This window comes from Nannobrachium achirus (assembly GCF_963921795.1).
Source record: "Nannobrachium achirus genome assembly, chromosome: 20".
NCBI lineage: Eukaryota > Metazoa > Chordata > Actinopteri > Myctophiformes > Myctophidae > Nannobrachium > Nannobrachium achirus.
Genome location: NC_137827.1, coordinates 28,236,470 through 28,252,532, shown reverse-complemented (window position 1 = coordinate 28,252,532; position 16,063 = coordinate 28,236,470).

Here is a 16,063-nt window from a genome sequence, read left to right as displayed (position 1 = left end):
TAGTTGGATAGAAGCTCTCATAGAGGAAGCAAGCTGAAAAGGGGCACAGCCAAGCATGATTTCTTATTATGCAAGCATTGAAACAAGCTTGCCCCCAGAGTTAATACTGTGTGTGTGTGTGTGTGTGTATGTGTGTGTATATGTTACAGTATGTTCAAGAAACCAGTAAAAGTTGTCAAGGAGCACTCGTTTTGACGTTCACCACACACTAATCACCACCAGATGGCGACGTCAGCCACTGGATAAGAGAGTTACGTCACGCTTTGAACTCGCCGCAGACCGGAAGTGTTTACTCTTTATTTACTAGCCTAGCCTAGCCTAGCCTAGCCTAGCCTAGCCTAGCCTAGCCTAGCCTAGCCTAGCCATTAGCTCCATTGTAGTCACTTGGACAGGGCGTTTAACGTGCGCTTGCCCAGGCCTTACGGCCTGGGCATAAATATAACGATTGCATTCACCACGGCTTCGTAACTCGCGCGGCGCTCCGCCGGCCGCGCGGCCCTGGCCCGCTCTTCGCGGCCACTCGCGCCTGCGGCGCTCGGGGGCGAAGAGCAGGACCAAGGTCCGCTGGCCTTCGCGCCGCTTGGGGCTTCGTGGACCCAGGGGGGCCTCGTAACTCGTTTGGGCTTCGTGGATACAGGGGGGCTTCGGTAGCCGCTCGCAGTGTCGTGGACAATAGAGCGGCGCACCGCCTGGAGTACGTTGTATTGGCGACCGCTTGCTCCGCCCCGTGCCTCACCACGAGTGCTCCGCGTCTCGAATGTGCTGTTTCTCTAATATACTATGACATATATATATATCGTCGCTGTCGGGTGGAAACCTTGTATGTCCAAAACAGTTCCTTTTTTATTGTTATTCTAAAAACGAGTTAAAGTAGTGAAAATAGCCGATCTACAAGCACACAACGCCTCGCAATGTGAGGCGTTGTGTGCTTGTAGATCGGCTATTTTCACTACTGTTGTGCAACATTCTTGTGTGATGAATTAGGCCTTTAATTTATGAAAGAACACACTTTTTGGAGCTGTGTGGAACACAAGCTCCCTATACGTGGCCGTGTGTGTAGGTATGTGGGTGGGTATGTGGGTGGGTGGGTCTGTGGGTCTGTATGTAGCCTGTATGTAGTAACCCTGGGTGACCAGAGAGGTGCTGTTGAGTCTAGCCTGCCCTGAGCATCAACTGCAATACACACACACACACACACACACACACACACACACACACACACACACACACACACAGCTCCACTTCGAACAGAGGTTCGATTTTGAAACTTGGAGATACAAGGTTTCTGTCCGACAGTGACGATATATATAAATATCCTTTTATCCCCCTCTTTTAAATGAATGGGTTCCCAGATTGCCTATGCAATGGTGACCGCACTGGCCTCTCTGTTCTCCAGCAGGGACCACCCTCGCTGCTACGTATTGGCCCAGCAGCTAGACCGGGCCTTCGCCCCATGAATAATTCACCCGGCGAGCTGGCGCAACTCTTGTAACGTCTTGACCTTGGAGCACCCCACCCCATACGCCTGGGACAATTTACACACTCCCAAATGAGGGGTGGCCCTTTCTCTCTCCTCCCTCCTCCTCCTCCCCCCTCTCACCCTCAGTTCCCCCCCTTTCCACCGTCACGTCCTCCGTACGCCTCCCCCCAAGCTCACCGCCCATGAAATATTTAGCATGGTGTGGATGGAGAAGCTTAGATCTGCAACTCCCCACAGCTTTTGCTCACTTTCTCACCTCCGCTGTGTCTCTCTCTCTCAGACACGTACTCTCTCTCACACAAACGCACACACACACACACACACACACACACACACACACACGCACACGCACGCACGCACGCACGCACGCGCGCGCGCGCTCTCTCACTTTCTGGCTCTTCCCCTTGACTGGCTCTCTCTAGGTGGAGAGGAGATAGGCAGATAGAATGAGACAGTGTTTGCCTGAAACATTTAAGGTTTCTGTCCCCCTGAGTGGCCTTGTCAAACGGTGGACTGAAGGCCTGTCTGCTGCAGTCCTCTGGACCAACCTGCCCTCCAAATATATACTGTACCATGGGCTCCATTTGCAGGTGGGATGGGGGATAAATCAATGCTTCTGCTTTTGATGTTTTGCCCCTGCCTCTGGCTAGACTGAATTAAACACATGCCTTTCATTTTGGGCCTGATATTCATTTTGATGTCCCTAATTTGGGCAAATTCTCATTTCATTACTTTTTTCTTATTATTATTATTCAAAAATCCCCCAAATAGCAGATCTTCAAGCTCTCAAGGCATCACATCAGCTATTTGTCTTACGATAGAATTATATAGGGCTTAAGTGGTAAAAGAAATTGTTCCCCCTCTGTTTATTCCTCTTTTCCTTTTCTTTTTTTCCCCAAATCGATCACATTGGGTGAGGTGTGGACGGCATCACACAAACCGTGTACGATTCCCCCTCGTGTTTGTTCCTAATTGGAACCATATTAGTTACTCTGCGGCTTATACACAGTCAGATAATACCCTCCGTCAAGATGTAGACTAACAGTATTGCTGACTGATTTCACCGTCTTTTGTCTTTGAGAGTAGAACAAAGGGTGAAATATGAGACTCCCCCTCCGAGAGCTCGGAGTGTATCAAAGTTACGCCAGCGGTCGATGGGCTTGTCACTCAGGACGGTGGTGGAGTGGTGATGGAGGGCGATGTCGTGGGAGAATGTGTGTGTGTGTGTGTGTGTGTGTGTGTGTGTGTGTGTGTGTGTGTGTGTGTGTGTGTGTGTGTGTGTGTGTGTGTGTGTGTGTGTGTGTGTGTGTGTGTGTGTGTGTGTGTGTGTGTGGATGCAGTCGGGCACAGTATTATTATGTAAATATGTTTGTTCAGGTCCACTGCTTTCACTCATGTGCATCTGTAGTTTGGTGTATGTGGAATTAGGGCTGGGCAGTGGGCATTGGGCAACGTATCTTTCATACAGTTTACAGTTAACAGTTTATGCATTTAGCAGAAGCAAAGCAATTTACAATAAGCAGATTAAACTAATTACATTTTTCTCAAAGGATTTTTGTTTTTACATTGTGGATAATCTAGTGTTTTCAGTAACAATCCTAGTTTACAGAAGTTCTCAAAACGATTTTAAGTAGAAAAACAAAACATAAAATAACTTCTATGGGTATTATATTTTTTAGAAAAACCATCAATATAATAAGCAAGAGGAAAAATGTGCGATATGGAAGATATTTCTGCTCCTTTTAAACCTGTGTTTAAACGTCTTCAGCAAGCAAAGACATGTGAAGCATGGAGGAAGGTTGTTGTTCATTAAGGGAGTTGGAGATGACCTGCCACATGGCTCAGCTCAGAGAGCCCCTGCTGGACCCTGCTGGGTCACAGGCTTTCCTCTGTGTGTTTGTCATAAACAGCCCCCACCTCACCCCCCAGCCCTGCTATTCTGAGCCAGGCAGGGAAAAGGTCAGCCTCCCCTCTGGTAACCTAAGGATGTCCGGATCATCACGGTCGAGCGTACAATCCATTAAAATCACAGGCTCTCTGGTTTCACATGCACCTTCTTCCATGTGTGGTTGTATTCATGCAATGGGGCTCCGGTCTAACCATGATTTATGACCTGTTGTCATAAAATAATTTATACTACTATAGTAATCATTTGATGTGAACACAAATTGGAGATGGAACATTTATACTTCTATGATAGCGAAATGCTCCAGAATACTGTAGTCAGTTGTGCTGTGTCTATGTTCAGAAGTTGCCCGGGGCATGCCGTTAGCAGACTGGATAGCGCACCAACCACATAATCGCAATATCCCTGGGTTCAGTTCTGGAGGGAGACCTGTGTTGCATGGGTGCAACAATTAGAAGTTACTGTAATGTCAGAATGGCAGCATGTCGGAATGGAGAGCGGCCCCCTTGTTGCATGTCCTTTACCCCCTCTCCCTCAGCTTCCATTCTTTCTGCACTAAGAAACTTGAAAAGAAAAGACCTAAAACAAAATTACATTTATTGCATGCATTCTGAACTGCACCAGTGAAGCTGTCTGTCTGTCTGTCTGTCTGTCTGTCTGTCTGTCTGTCTGTCTGTCTGTCTGTCTGTCTGTCTGTCTGTCTGGCATGCCTGTGTGTGTGGTTGTGTGGTTCCTGGAAACATGGTTTTAGCCTCTACACCCACCACAAATGAGGGCAACAACTAAAGAGCTCTCTAATCTAGGTTCCATATGTATGTATGTACAGTATGGTGTGACAGAGCTAACATCTGTTTAGGATGTGAGGAGAGCAGAGAAATGTCTGTGACTTTGCACACCTGCACCTGGATCACAGCTTCAGTAAGGAAACGATGTGCTTTGCGAAGCGTTAGCCTAGGTTTGCACAATCTGAAGTTCAATCCTCTTGACACACGCAAAGACGTTTTCCAGATGGGAAAGTTAGTTCATCTGCTGACGAATTAGTGCCGCTACTCCCTGACTGGAGAACCTGAGTGTGTGTGTGTATATGGTGGACCTTTACCTGACGATGCTATCCCAATTATTTCCACCCAGGCACCCCGTCAGGAAACAGATGTGTATATCGATTAGGCTCTACCCCAAAATCTTTAAAGAATCCTCTTCACCGACAAGGAATCTCGAGATGGTTATCGTGACACAAATGAATGACAGCAGGTTGTAAAGGCTATAAATGATTGTGATTGAGCCTCCTGCCAGCAGACAACACCAGCCATGTCTCTGTTTGTGTGCAAGTGACTGGATCTGGGTAAACAGTGATTTGCCTTTCCATATGGCTCAGGTCTGTGCGTGTGCGCGTGTGTGTGCGTGCGTGCACGTGCGCGCGTGTGTGCGTGCGCGTGCAGAAGTCACCGCAGGGTGAACTTTTATTAAAGAGTTGTAATGAGTGAGAGCCATCAGGAGCCAGCTCGCCTATTGATTACCAATAAAGAACCCTCGATGGAGACGTGCTGTGATCCATAGATAATGCATTGCACAGGGACCACCACATGTCCCAATGCGTACATATACTGTACCTAGTGCTCTCTCCTACTGTACATGGCAACAGCCACCGTCATGGCTAAACCCATGTAGAGATCACAATAGCAACCAGACCAAAGATTTTCCTGTCAAGTTGATATGTACCGGTATATCATATGTATATCGTCACTGTCGGGCAGAAACCTCGTATCTCCAAGTTTCAAATTTGTATGTTTATTCATAAATGAAAGCCCTGCTTCATCATACAAAAGTGTCCCACAAAATTGGTGTTGTGTGCTTGTAGATCTGTTATTTTCACTACTTTAGCTCGTTTTTAAAACAATAAAAAAGGAACGGTTTTGGACATACAAGGTTTCCACCCGACAGCGACGATATGATATATAAGATGTTGTGCCAGGAACCCCAATAAAAATGTTGCTAAATATGTATTTTTGACACAATAAGCCGGCAATTTCTTTGTTACTATTTGCACCAGCCCCCATAAGTCACATCTGCCCATGAAAGATTGCGGTGCATCTTGGGAATGGGCTTATTGTGTCTAAAAAGACATATTTATTATTTAGCCACTGGCAAGCAAATCAAAATCATTAAAATCACTCAAACAATAGAAAGAAGTAAATGAAAACATTTTAACACTCATCTTTTCTTTTCTCTAATGACTATCTAAAATATGAACCCTTGTTGTAAAAAAACAAAGTTGTCCTTTAAACCGTCATCATTTTGCTGGGAACTCCCTGCAACCCCCTCAAAGAGACTGGGCTTGTTGCATGCATGGCAAGGAATGTTGCTGTGATAAAATGTGACTCAAGAATCACAACATTATGCATTTTCAATGTGCTGATGTTGTCAAAACAAAACATGGACGTAATTACTGCAACACGGGCAGCTATTTGACTCCATTTTCCTACCACTTCTGTACCCGTCCCCCTCCGGCTCCGACCCTTCCTCAAACACCCCCCCCCCCCCCCCCCCAACAGAAAACCACCTTTATTTCCACACTTATCTCAGTGAACTAGATATGTTATGATATATATCGTCACTGTCGGGCAGAGACCATATCTCCAAGTTTCTTGGCTTAAATTAAAGCCCTGCTCCATCATACAAGCTAGACTGTCGCATAAAACTAGTAAAAATAGCAGATCTACAAGCACCGCGAGGCGCTGTGTGCTTGTAGATCGGATATTTTCACAACTTTATATTTTTTAAAATCATAATTACAAAAGGAACGGTTTTGGACATACAAGGTTTCCACCCGACAACGACGATATGGCGTGCGTGCGTGCGTGCGTGCGTGCGCAGGCAACTGGCAGACAAGCGAGCAGCAGGGCCATCCATGGCTGGGCCAGGCCTGGCCCGACGGAGGTTGTGTAGAGGTTACAGACTGCGTGCTTGTAAATCTATAAGCCAGCAGATCCTATAGGAGATAGAGGAGCGCAGCACAGCACAAGCCCTCCAGGAATCACTGCCCGGGACAGAGAACGTGTGTCAGTACAAGCACATATACACACACACACACACACAAATATATATATATATATATATATATATATATATAGTTGTTGTCGGGTGGAATCCTTGTATCTCCAAGTTTCAAATTTGTACGTTCTTTCGCAAAGTAAAGCCCTGCTTCGTCATACAAGACTGTCGCACAAAAGTAGTGAAAACAGCAGATCTACAAGCACACAACACCTCGCGGTGCGAGGCGTTGTGTGCTTGTAGATCGGCTATTTTCACTAGTTTAAATCATTTTCAAAATGATAAATACAAAATGAACGGTTTTGGACATACAAGGTTTTCACCCGACAACGATGATATATATATATACATACACCCCCCCCCCCCCCCCAACCTCCACCAGAGTGCTGGGGGAGGGGGAAGAGCTGGAGTGGCACTGGGGGTCACCCTATCACTAGTGATCCATGCAGGTCGACGCACACGCCGACGTCCTCCCCTGGTGACACACGCGCACACACACACACACACACACACACACACACACACACACACACACACACACACACACACACACACACACACACACATGCACACACACGCGCGCGCGCGAGCGAGCGAGCGCATACCAAACATGCACCACACACACAAACCTCGAACAGTTCATTTCAATGCAAATAAGAGCCTCGCTCCTCTTCGGGGAGGAGGGCTTGGCAGATTGCATTTTCTCCGCTCTATCATATAGCAGATCTAGTAGCTTGTTGTATAGCGATGTTCCCCAGCCAGGGCCAACCAGCCATGAGGGGCTCCCTCCCTCGGACTGATTTATTGAGTTTCATGTTAAATACAGTGCCATATCCATCCCCCCCCACCTCACCCTCACCCCACCCCCACCTTTCTGGCTAGTTGCATTTCATGTTTTTGTCATGCCGAAAGATGCAGTCATGCTCACAGTGGATATGTGAGTTTACATAGCCTCCGATGTACGTTGTACATGTGTACTGTTTAATTGTTTATAACGACAGCTTGGATACAGTAGGTATATTGTGTGGGGTGCAGTGGTGTAAAGTAACTAAGTACTTTTACTTCACATTTACAAGTACAGCTTTTAGGTGTTTGTACTTTACTTGAGTATTTCCAATTTCCAATACTTTTACTTCTACTCCACTACATCTCGGATGCAAATATTGTACTTTTACTCCACTACATTTATTTGAAAACTTTAGTTACAAGTTACTATTCAGATATAAATTATAATGGTATAAAACTTACATAAACCACTTTAGCCCTATTTTATACCTTGGCCATTTGAAAATAGCCGATCTACAAGCTCACAACACGGCGCGATGCGACACGTTGTGAGCTTGTAGATCTGCTATTTTCAAACATTTTGTACTTTTACTTTTAGTACTTTAAGTACATTTTGATGCCAATACTTTTGTACTTTTACTCAAGTAAATTTTGAATTCTGGACTTCTACTTGTAACAGAGTACTTCTACAATGCAATATTGATACTTTTACTTAAGTAGAAAATGTGAGTACTTTTTCCACCACTGTGTGTGGGGTGAAGGTTTATTTATTAATAGTTGTTGCCGCTGCATACTGCCTCATATGCCTGCAGCATAGGAGATGAGGCAAGGTCCTTCCGACCCCTCCCTCCCATCAGGCTTTTGTCCTCAAAAGAGCAAAGCGCGCGCCTCTCACTTCATCGGACAGATTACAGCCAATTAAATGTGTCCGTTATCGCCCGATAATTACAGCCGCCACTCGAGCCACAAATAGACCAAGCGGCCAAGTAATGGCTGTGGACGTGAAATTGACCCAAATACATCAAGATGAGTTTCCATTTTTCACCTCCTTAATCAGCCACTCATCAGCCGAGGCCCATCATTGAACCTCCTCTTCCACATTGATCCCTGCAGAGACATCTGTTGCTTGGTAATGCATACAAGATATCGTGTTGGTTGGTTGGAGTGTGTGTGTCAGGGACGTGCAGAGAATGTTAGAGAGGCAGGGGCTGAAATTTCTAAAAGAGCACTTTTGGTGAAAATATCGAAAATAGCAGACCTCCAAGCTCACAACGCATCGCAGCGCGACACGTTGTGAGCTTGGAGGTCGGCTATTTTCGATGATCGATTTCTAACACAGAGAGGACAATTATTCTTCAACATAAGATGCTGCATTCAAGTTCAGGAGACAGATAAAAGGGCAGGGGCTCAAGCCCCCTTTGATGTCTATTTGTGCACGTGCCTGGTGTGTGTGTGTGTGTGTGTGTCTGTGGGGGGGGGGGGGGGTGTTGGGTCTAGTGGTACAGTTAATCGAGCTAATCGATTTCCTCAATTAATCGATAATCAGAATACAGGAAATAACCATACTAGTAAGACGCCTCAGGGCCTAAAGGGTGAGGTCGCGCCTTGTCTTGGACAACTGGTCAGTGATGTATATCGGACCAGTTACCCATACATGGAGACTCCTGGTACCCATATATGCAGATTCATGTACTGTATATGGAGATATGCTGTGAGACCCCAAACATGCTACTCAGTTATTCGTTATGTTAAAGTCCTATGATGTCTATGACATCTGACATCATACATACGATCCCTTTTATGCCCATACATAGAGATCCCTGTCTGTAGAACCAGCCACACAGATATGGGCTGTATTGGCCATATATGGATTCTGTTAGTGTGGTATGTGGCCGAAGTGGCCTCTGTATATGGGCATTCCCATATGAAGTCCTGTTAGATATGGGCTTAATATTGATGACATCAGGGAACTCCATATATGGGCATAAAAGGGAATCTGTTATGTGTTTCCCCTGAACCACTCTACATGAGCATGTGTCGTTTCACATACTAAACTCCAACCTTCGGTCACAACAAGTTCACAGCGTGACGCTTTACGACATGTTGTCAGCTTGCAGGTCGGCTATTTTCTGTATTTTTGCATGACAACATTGTAAAATAGGTCTTAAATGATCTGATCGTTGCTTCATTGATTTATACATATTCTTCGAATGATCCAAAGTAATCGATAGAACAATCACTGAGAAAAAAATCGATAGTTGGAGCCCTAGTGTGTGTGTGTGTGTGTGTGTGTGTGTGTGTGTGTGTGTGTGTGTGTGTGTGTGCCTGTGCGCGTGCGTGCGTGTACGTTCGCGTGCGTGTACGTTCGTGTGCGTGTGTGCGTGTGTGCGTGAGTGTGTGTGTGGAGTTCTTTGGGATCAGGCCAGATGGAGTGGTTCTCAGTTCTCTTCAAGACAGGCAGCAGCCCTGAAGGATTGACACTCTGTGACACCTCTCTCCGTCAGGCTGATTAGTCACCTCTTTGAAGTAGCAGCCTATATTAAGGCTCTTATGTGGGAAGCCGGACTGGCACTTGCTTGATGAATGGAACTGATTGAAACAAATCCAAAATCTCCGACCACAGGAGCAAAAGAACACTGAATCACCACTTCCTCTCTTCAGTGGGCAAATTGCAGCATTTTCCACGCTTTGCTGTCTGGGACAAGTATTTCAACTTCCTGTTTTCGCAGACTTGGAGCATTTCAGAACAATAACATGTGGGGCAATGCTGGAGAATGAGAAGAATTTGAGGTCCAATTTTCTTCTCGTTCTTCCTGTCTGCTCTCTCTCTCTCTCTCTCTCTCTCTCTCTCTCTCTCTCTCTCTCTCTCTCTCTCTCTCTCTCTCTCTCTCTCTGAGCTCTCTCTCTCTCTTTCTCCCCAACCCTCAGGGGACCCGACAGCTGCCCTCTAACCCAGAAATCAAGCATTAGTGGAACAGCCTGGCAATTAGTCTGCTGTTCTCTCACTGGGATGGAGATCAGAGCAGTGACAAAGGAAGAGAGAGAGAGAGAGAGAGAGAGAGAGAGAGAGAGAGAGGAGAGAGGATGTTGTTCATGCCATAGGAACCATCCATCTTTTTCCAGTAACACTGGTCATGTTGTCACACAATGTCACAGCCCCTGTAGTCTCGCGTAGCCAGACAACTATTCCACAATCTCTGAATGCTATATAGAGTCTGGAACAGCAGCTCCCTAACGGCGAGTAATGGAAACGGGCATTACCGTTCAAGAAAATATATTTTAAAATGTCATTTCTGCTAAGCAGCAAGCTAAACATGTTTATATGATTTTTATTTACCGTATATAATGATAAATATGTGTGATGTGAGACTGAAACGGAAGTGATGTGGGGGCTTCACTTCCGCTTTATCTCGCACTCATCGTTTTTTCCCCGGTTTGCCAGACTGTATGCCGGGAGCATTTGACCAAATCGCGGAGGCAACAGTCTGGCCACGCGAGACTACAGCCCCTGTAGTCTGGCTTACCAGTTCCTGTGTGTTTGTATATTCTGTCTGTCTTTGTCTCTTCCACAGGGCCTGCTGGTTGGGCAATGGGGTGCCAGTGCCAATCAGGTGCATTGGGAGCACCTGGCCAGTGTCCCCAGGCAGGGTGCCCTATAAAATGCTGGGTGTTGGCCACAGTCAGTCTCTCCTAAGACAAACATAGCAAGATTTTCCATCTCCAGTTTACTTCCTGTATCTGCTAGGCGGACAGCTTTTTAGGAGGCCGTTAGCATGTCGGAGTCTATTAATTCCAATGGAAGAGTGAACGTGAACACAGCCTCTGAAACATTATTTAGCCCCATCGTCACTGAACTAAATATTGGACCCGATCGTCACAAGCCACACAATCTTCCCAACATTTTAAAATCAGGAGAAATTCTACTTTTATCGACCTTTCTCTGTCCCAGAATCACTCTTACGCAGGATTTGGAACCAGTAAACATCGGATGTTTGTGAGATCAAACGGTGCCCACTTAGGAGACCATTTTTTGGATTTGTGTACCATTTTGCCTCTGGTGGCTACAATTGCGATAGCGGATCTTCATAAATGAACCATATTTGGTCTCTCTCTCACCCCAGATGACAGCATTTCGTGCCCTTTAGTTAGTCTTTGGTTTGCACCATTCAACACCCCACACTACATGTACCACACAACCACACGTTTGCTGACACTGCTGATTTCACTGATTAACACACCCCATATGATTATTTGTTGCATATTCAAGTTAATGTATGCACTTTTAAACCAGCCGTTTGTCTTCCACCTTTTTATTGTGGCCTACGATCGAGCCAGATCGTAACAACGTTGATTTGGTTGTGGTGATACCACACACCCGATTTTTTCATTCCAACGCCAATAAAAGAATAAATTGGATTGAGATTAGGTCTGCTTAGATAAGGAAATGGGCATGAATCGCTCCTTCCAAGTTCAACCATTTGTTTTGTTCATTGCACTAGCATAGCATGGATTGTGCAGCAGTGGTTCTCAACCAGTGGTCCCTGAGGGGTTTCCAGGTGGTCCCCAGCTAAATGATGGAGAGTTGGTACCCAAAGGGACCCTTTAGATATTACATTCTTGGGAGTGTAAAATGACGGGTCCATTTGGTTTAATTTTACGCTCTCAAGAGTTACATATATTGTTAAACATCTGCATTACTTGATCTACAAGAAGTCAACACAATTAGAGAATGTAGGATAATAGTTATTTTGATCAACATTTGCCTGTTATCTCTCCTATGGTACCACATCAATACAGCATGGAATTGTGGAAAAAGAACTTATCCAACAGTAACAAAATATTCCTAAGTCTTGGGTCTGAGCGGATAAATGTCATCAAAATGTGGTCAGTGGCTCAAATGCCCAATAAATAATGGACCTTGGTATGAAAAGGGTTGAAAAGCACTGATGTACATGGATTGTGAGCGGAGAGCAGTCAATAAAGCCAACAGGTTCTCCCTCTCCATTCACCCAAGCAGAAAAAAAGAACCCCGCCGCCACCCCTTGCTGTGACAGCAGCTTTTTCACACACAAAAAAACATGAAAGGGTATAGACTTTTAGTCTATAGGGTATAGACTAAAAGAGAAATGATGATATGAGGAGGAGGAAGAGAGAGGGGGGGAGAGGTGCTGCACTTAGATAAGGCATCAGTAGAAAAAAAAGAATAATTCAGTGTGTGTGTGTGTGTGTGTGTGTGTGTGTGTGTGTGTGTGTGTGTGTGTGTGTGTGTTAGTGTGTGTGTGTGTGTGTGTGTGTGTCTGTGCGTGTGTATGTAGCCTATATACATATCCACACGAGTGTGTTTGCATGTACAGTAAGCGTGCTTCCTCACAGCTCTGCAAGTTTTCACGAGATCAAAGCGCTCAACCCTCCCTGTGGTCTGCATTGGGCACCATCCACAATTCTATTACTCTTTGCAAGCGCACGCACACACACACACACACACACACACACACACACACACACACACACACACACACACACACACACACACACACACACACTGTGCTGCTGCTACACTTATAGACTGCCACGTCTCAGGGGGATTCTACAACGGGGAACATTCACCGAGACATCCCACCTGGAATTGGACCCCCCGTCAGGGCAGTGTGATAAGCCGATCGCACCCCAAACACTCCACTCTCCTTTCTCTGAGGCGGTATCGCTAGCAGCAGCAATAGTAGTAGCCAGTATCAGCTCTACCACGCTGATAACACCCACACACACACACACACACTCACACGTGTCCCCCCGGCTCCTCCGTGACAGAAATAATTGAGGTGGGGAGGTGGTGGGAGGTTAATGAAGCGCTCCCAACACATGGCTGACCTTTCCCTCAGCCTCGCGCACGAATCATCGCGGCACAGCTTTTTGGACATTTTTAAATGAAAGCCTTTAAATAATTTATCTAACTATAGTTCCCAGAAGGCCCTTCATTAGAGATTGGCCGTGACATTTTCCCTGACTCTCTCTCTCCCGTCCCCGCGCGCGCACACGCACCCACACACACGGCCTCACGTCCACCTCTAAGAATATCACTGTCCATTTAATTGTTTTGCCTTCTTCTGCCCTCTCTCTCGCTTCCCCCCATTTCTTTCTCTTTCTCTTTCTGTGCCTTCGTCTCACTCACTTTCTCATATCGTCGTTGTCGGGCGGAAACCTCGTATCTCCAAGTTTCAAATGTGTACGTTCTTTCGCAAAGCAAAGCCCTGCTTCATCATACAAGGCCGTTGCACAAAAGTAGTGAAAACAGCAGATCTACAAGCACACAACGCCTCGCGCCGCGAGGCGTTGTGTGATTGTATATCGTCCGTTTTCACTAGTTTAGATCATTTTTTAAATGATAAATGCAAAACTAACGGTTTTGGACATAAAAGGTTTTCACCCGACAACGACTATCTCTTTCTCTTCCTCTCCCTCTCCCTCTCCCTCTCTCTCTCTCTCTCTCTCTCTCTCTCTCTCTTTCTATCTTTCTCGCCTTCTTCTAACATTAGATTGAGGTCCCTCTGGTGTGTTCCACACATGGTGGTGAGATGACGGACAGGCTCTGCTCGGGCCAAGTACAAACTTAACTTTAATCTTAAGACGTGTTGCTGACTGATCCACGGTCCAATAGGAAGCAGGGAGGGAGGGAAAAAAAGCACATACGAGGGAAGTGATTAATCATCTGTTCGGACACCAAGCTGCACGCCGAGCCCGAATGGACAAATTCCCTCCCGTGCCTTGTTCTTTTCCTTCCCGACGGAGTCTTGGCGATAATGAAAGTGCTAATATGCGGTGGCTGTGTGGTTGGATAGCAAGACTGGGCTTTAACACATACACTGCCAGGTATATCATTCATTAATTCAGTAGATTTCATGCGGGGGCTTTTCAGTGTTTTTACCTTATTTTCAAGGATCAGTGAACGCACCACCGTCCAAATGTTGTCAGATTACATTCCCGGGAACGGTCTGCGTTTTGTCTTTTCTTTCACCTGGTAAAGAAGAAAGGAAAAGATTATAACCGCGGCCCTCCGTGCTTTTGTTATGGTCCGAAAAGGGCTTGTTTTAAACAAAAACGGACAGGCCTTTAAGTCAGGTTATGTAGTCAGCGCATGGATTTGATAACCCCACTTTAGGCATGTTAGGCAGTAAATGTGTAACTTCCCCTATGTTGGGCATGTCATTAAAATTGACAAAATCTATATAAAAAAACTGCTATTCTGTCTGATTCTTGATTATCCCCTGTCTTCAGTTTTATTTTTTTCTTATTAACTATCCGTTTTGATGTTCTTCTAATAGTTTACTATTAGTATACATTTTGTTTCTTGCTGCTACAATGTCTGATGAACCAGAAACAAATTAAGATGTAACAATAAAGAAACATTGAAGATTGAATATTGCATATAACAAATAGCAGTTCTACAAGCTTTTGAGCATGTAGATTGTGCTTATTTTCGCTATTTGCATATGGTGACGGTATAAAGGGTTTAAGTGGTTTCAAGATAATGGTTCAGGCCTATGATAATAAAAAATGTAGAGTAATCTCAGCCCTTTATCAGGGACTGATGACAAGTAAGAAGACCTCTACCTTATACATTATGTCAAAGAGAAATGGAAAGTAGGACTGGTATAATATTCGTCAGTGACAGTGCATGGCCACAAGCTCTAGAGCAGTGTTTCTTTTTTGGCTTGAGTATCCCCTTTCCCTAATTTCTGAATCTAAGTACCTCCTTTACCCAACAACAACATTATACAACCCCCATTTCAAGAATATAAAATCACAAATAAGAAATGGAAAAAGAGTTTCAAACGGTGCCAACTTTCAAACACATCCCAGTTGCCTGGTACCATGTCATTTGGGTTAGCAAACTATCATGTGTTTCTCCATGTGTCATCATTAAACATAACAGTAAATGTTTTTTCTCCCACCTACTTATATTTTTCTTTTTGGGGGGCATTTTCTGCCTACCCCCTAAAATACCTCTGCGTACCCCTAGGGGTACACGTACCCCCATTTGAGAAACACTGCTCTAGAGTGTGGAGGGAATTTTGCTGGAAGAACGCTATTGGATATTTCATAACTCCAAAGATCAGAGGAAAAGTCACAGCAGAGAAACAACCATGCTGGAAATTATGTGGATACATGGATGCTGGCCACGAACATATATTTTGGAATTGTCAAAACATTGACAAGTATTGGGATGATGTGTGGTCAGTAGTAAAGGAGATATTGAAATACCGAAGACAAGTGTGGTGCTGTATCTAGGAAACTTGACGCAGGAAAACACACATGGAGATGACATGTATCTGGTCAAGGTGCTGCTGGCAGCCAGCAAAAAAGCAATAACAAGATTGTTCTATAAAAGTGACCCTCCAACTTGTGAGCAGTGGCTGTGCATTGTGGAGGAAACATATGTGATGGAGAGAACAATTTGTGCAAATCGAGAGTGCCGCGCTGTGAGCTTGTAGATCTGCTATTTTTCAATAGTTAAAGCACAAAATAATGCGTAACAATGCGTTCCCAGTCTAAATGGGTTAAACCCCCTCCCCCTATGAAGAACATTTATGGGGGGGCCTGCAGTGAATCCTTGTACCCGGGGCCCAGAACGTGGTGCGACACCCCTGAGTACTTTGTCCACCGCTGCTGTCTGTCACGTCACCTTATCCCAATACAGGAGCCCGGATTCATAATATTGACTCCTGTTTCATGCCTGCTTGATTGTGATGAAGACGGATTTGCACCGTAAATTATTCACAAACCACATTAGCCGGGCCTGCGTTGGGCACTGGGTGGTGAGGCACCTTCAATTACCGATTCAC